The sequence below is a fragment of the Pseudophryne corroboree genome, chromosome 1, assembly GCF_028390025.1.
Source record: "Pseudophryne corroboree isolate aPseCor3 chromosome 1, aPseCor3.hap2, whole genome shotgun sequence".
Lineage (NCBI taxonomy): Eukaryota > Metazoa > Chordata > Amphibia > Anura > Myobatrachidae > Pseudophryne > Pseudophryne corroboree.
In genome coordinates, this window is record NC_086444.1 from 1,145,083,687 (window position 1) to 1,145,088,850 (window position 5,164).

Below are 5,164 nucleotides of genomic sequence, written 5' to 3' on the forward strand. Positions count from 1 at the left end.
CACTCACTGGGTGGGGAAGGCGGCTGGATGGGGGAAGGAGGAGGGATTGGGGAAGGAGGAGGGATTGGGGAAGGAGGAGGGATGGGGGAAGGAGGCTGGATGGGGGAAGGAGGCTGGATTGGGGATGTAATTTCAGAGGGTGGGTCTGATTGAGAGGGCGAGGGGGGCGGAGAGAAAGTTTAGCCAATAGAGGGTGAGGGGGGCTGAGAAGGTGAGTTTGAAGTTGAAGGAGAAGGGGTATGGGAAGGAGGAGAAGGGGTCACAGAAAGAGATAGAGAGGTGGTGTGAGAAGGGGAGTGGAAAGTGGAGTGGGCCTGGGAAGCTGAGGGGGACTGGGAAGCTGAGGGGGACTGGGAAGCTGAGGGGGACTGGGTAGCTGAGGGGGACTGGGAAGCTGAGGAGGACTGCGAAGGGGAGGGGGAGTGAGAAGGGGAGGGGGAGTGAGAAGGGGAGGGGGAGTGAGAAGTGGAGGGGGACTGGGAAGGGGAAGGGGGCTGAGAGGTCTGCCGTTGTTCTCGTCCTATAATGATATTTTTGAAAAAATGTATTTTGCATGTTAAATTACATACTAAACAATTTGAAAAATCACTGTTCTGTTCCATGTAAAAGACTGTGGTTTGTTTTTCTTAAAAATACACATTTTAAAAACATCATCATGTTGCCCACAGCAAACAAAATGAGTCAAAACTTTTACTTTGAAGCTCATTCCTTAATCTATTCCATTGAGTCATATTGATTGGTCTAGGCAACATCACCAGATAACTATTCAAGGCAACTTATTATATAGACAGCACTGATCAAGTATTTGGGTACAGTTTCCTGCCTGGTTATTAATTCTGGAAAACATGCACTTGTTTGGTGACACTTTGCTACAGTCAGTACTGTTTGCCCTAACCACACACACTGTCCTATGTTATAAAAATGGACAATCAGCGTTGCAATTAGCCTACCACTTAGTGTAAATTTCTTAAATTTTTGCTAAGAATCTTATGTAATGTAACTTACTGCGTGCATGCATAGCCCGTATTTGCTGGCGGATCTCCGCCAACAGCTCTGGCGTCCTCCTGCGGAGATCACTCCATCTCCGCGCTAGTTGGATGATTGTCCGCCTGCTGCGGACGCGAGTCCGCAGCAGGCGGCGGACCTCCGCGTAGGCCTCGCGCTTAACCCGATTTGGGATGAAGCGCCCAACGCGGCCTACGCGGCGGTCCATCACCGCAACCAGGACGCGGAGCTCCCGCCTGGTGAAAGGTGCAGCACGCATCATGGCAATGGCGTTTTCCTTATTTGGGCATATATTTATAGTGTCTGTTAGCATGTGATTGGTCAAAAATCTATGTTGTCATTTCTAATAACTTTATTGATCTTTGCAATGCTGTGAAGAGCAGAGTGTTATTTCGCACGAGCGGAAATACGCATTCGCATTAGCAAAATTTTTAGCAAAAAAAACAAAAAAAAAACACAAACACAGACACAGAGACACACAGTTTTGAAAAAATTCCTACAAATATCTGTGTACTCACCACAGTTTGTGTGATCATTCAGCTGGACAGTCACAAAGTGGGCAACATTCAATTTCATTTGTTTGTGTGTTTGTTTAAATAATCAGGATTTTAGGATATAAAACAAATAAGGACACTATTTAGCATCATCACATTTTTTACATTTCAAATCTAAAATTGAAAGCTTAACGTGTTAACGGATTTTTAGTATCAAAAAAATTACACATTCCAACACACCAAAAGCATTACACAATGACCTTACAATATCAAACAAAATGTCAACATTACAAATAATACATAAGCATACTGTGATTTTAATTTGGATAAAAAAGATAATATAAAAACACTATACCTGAAATATTCAGCAACAATGCTTGCCCTGACTTGGCTCCCCCTCCGTGTAACACTCCCCCCACCGAAGTGTCGAACAACCCCTGGCTCCTCATCAGGCAATTCCTCTGTCTGAGGAAGCTCTACGCTACTCCTTACCGCGATATTGTGTAGTATTGCGCACAGAACCACTAGTTTACTTGCCATCTCCGGCGAATACATGATGTCGCCACCAGTGCGGTGGAGCACACGAAACCGCCCTTTAAGGACCCCAATTGTGCGCTCCACCAGCTGCCTAGTGGCAGTAAGCGCGGAGTTAAATGCCGTCTGTGGTCCTGGCCTGGGATTACGGTAAGGAGTCATGAGCCAGGGGGTGCAAGGATATCCACGGTCTCCTGTTTGAGGAAAAACCAAAATTAGAAATAGTAAATTTTGGGAAAAAAAAAAAATTGTAAGAAATATGTGCAACAACTCACCCAATAACCACATGTCTGCTCGTTGACTTGATCTTAATCTGTGCCATATCCCTGATTGTCTAATGACATACGCATCATGGGAACTTCCAGTAAACTTTGCGTTCAGGGAAAGGATCTGGAGGGATGGCCCACAAACAACCATTACATTCAGAGAATGAAACAGTTTCCTGTTTCTATAAATTTCTTCATTATGTTTTGGTGGCTGAATAGCTACATGTGTGCCATCCACAACCCCAATAACATGTGGGAAGCGACTACCACCTTCCGCAAATTGCCGCTTCACCACATCTAGGGCACCAACATCCAAAGGCATAGCAATAAATTGCTTCACACGCTTGAGGAAAGCCTGGCAGACACGCCGCAGGACCTTACTGAACTGGCCCTGCGACATGCCAACCAGGTCTCCAACCACATGCTGGTAAGACCCTGTTGCCAAAAAATGTAACACAGCAAGGAATTGTGTCAATGGTGGTATTGCTGTAGGATACCGAATTTCAGACTCCAGATCACTCTCTATTATGGAGAGAGTGTCTAGGATTAGATGTGGTGGCAGCCTGTATCTACGTACAACCACATCATCTGGCATCCCAAAAAGTAGGACACGGGGTCGGAAAATTGGTGGCCTAGCACGCCTCCGTTGCCTTGGTTGATGAGGAGCCGGTTGTGGTTGTGGGGCTGGCGGTTGGGGTGGGAGTGCTGGCGTGGGTTGGGGAGGTAGGGCTTCTGCTGCGATAAATATAGACATCACACACTTTTATAAAAAAAAAAAAATGTTGAATAAGACAAAAACAAAGTCCAAAAAATATGCAAACAAAAAATTTGTAAAAAAAGGGGGTGTCAACTTACTGCAGGAGCGTAAGACATTTTTTCTGGGTTCAATTCAGGACCAAAAAGAATATTATAAAAAAAAAGAAAAACAACATTATTTTTATAATGAAAGCTACATATGTTAAATTGTAATTGTTAAAAATACTATTATTTAAAAAAACAGAACATCAAACACATCACAAACACCTACTACAAAATTATGAATAATTGGTTAAAAACATTTAAATAAAACAAACAAAAAGTTAGCCCTTTAGTAGCTAGTCCAGCCAAGAACAACACTACTTCGCTGATCAATCCCGGTAAAAAACATAACATTTATTATCAAGATGGAAAACAAACATAATCAAAACACTTTGAACAAACACAAACAGGCACCAACACAGGCCCAGGGAACTTACCTGATCCAAAATAAAGCAAGGAACTATTTGTGTTATATAGCACACAAAATAAACAAAATAGACTAGGGTTACGTCACCCAAAACAATTCTCCTACAAGAGAGCAAATATGACAGTCAAAAACAACATACAGACCAATAAACCAAACAGGCACCCACACAGGCCCAGGGAACTTACCTGATCCAAAATAAAGCAAGGAACTATTTGTGTTATATAGCACACAAAATAAACAAAATAGACTAGGGTTACGTCACCCAAAACAATTCTCCTACAAGAGAACAAAAATGTCAGTAAAAGCAATGAAGCACAGGTTTATTTGCAAAAATGGACTAGCAAAATATATATGTGTAAAAAAGAATAACAAACAATCAACATAAAATAAACACTTTTAAATCAAAAAATGAACAACAAGACGAATTCCAGAATACTCACAAACGAAAATTCGCAGACAAAATGCTACACTGACTATATTCTAAACGCAAACGAAAGGACAAATGTATGCTTGACAATTACTCACTCTGAAAATTCCTATAGCACCTTCACGCACAAGCCAACAAACTCAAGTGAAAGAAACTCCAAACTACCTACACTCACAGCGTGCAAAGTAGGCCCTTAAATAAGCAGTGCAATCATTAACCAGATTAACAGTGTACACCTGTGTGAATTAACGCTACGCACGTAGGTATATAAGCACACACCTCGGCGTACACACGTCATCACAAACATGGCTTCTCGTGAGCAAATCGCAGCAGAGATGGACCGCATTGCAGAGCAGGAGATGGCATTGCGGAAAAGACGCCTAGATTGCCAAAGGCGCATGTTGGAATACGCCTCTGCGGATGTTGAAGAGGCAGGACCTAGTACTCTGCAAATGTCTGCTTCTGAACCACAACAATTGACTGGGGATACCCTGCCACACACACAAAGTGACCAAACTGAGGGAGAATTGGCTTTAGCCACACAAACACAACAGACAGAAGCTGCTAGTGAGGAGGAAGATGGTGATGACCAACAAGAAGAAACCTCACAGGCTACCTCCAGACGGAAGAAAAGACAGCCTGCATTCACTAAGAGGGAGTTGCGTGTCTTGGTCACGCAGGCCATGTCCAAAATCCATAGAGGGCCAAAAAACATGGGGGCGGCTTCAAAAGATCGCATCTGGAGAGACATCACAAAATCTGTGAATGAAGTTGGCTCTGTCGTCAGAACATCACAGGAAGTGAGACGACGGTAAGTGCATATTGACAGTCATTTTTCAGTGATAAGTTGACTAAAAAATGTAGTTACATGTGATGTTATGTCTAGCAAACACAAGCAGAACACGTGTCCTATATATTAGCTTAGACAAATAATAAGACTCTACTTTGTCCCTCTTTCACAATACATATGTAGGTGGGCCGACTTCAAATCCCGCCTGAAGGCAAAGAGGGCTGCGGAGTGGAATGCCTCAAGGGCTACAGGTGGAGGAGCACCTGTCGCTGTGGAGTATACTGACTTGGAGGAGATGGCGATGCCCTGTGTCAGTTATGAGGAGGGCCAAGGGGTGTCTCATATGGACACGGACCTGCCTGAGATCCTGACGGGACATGACTTGGAAGGTAAGTTTACACATTTAGTTGTCTGTAATTTTGA

General features: G+C 43.5%; 1 long non-coding RNA gene across 1 annotated transcript; it reads right to left on the reverse strand.

The window, feature by feature from the left end:
- Positions 1-466: 466 nt before the first annotated feature.
- On the reverse strand, positions 467-2,395 carry LOC135001286 (uncharacterized). The gene is made up of 4 exons (XR_010202849.1): positions 2,309-2,395; positions 1,855-2,227; positions 1,524-1,545; positions 467-520 (listed from the first exon to the last, which is right to left on the reverse strand). It is a non-coding gene; the product is annotated as an uncharacterized LOC135001286 (long non-coding RNA).
- Between the last annotated feature and the right edge of the window lie 2,769 nt (positions 2,396-5,164).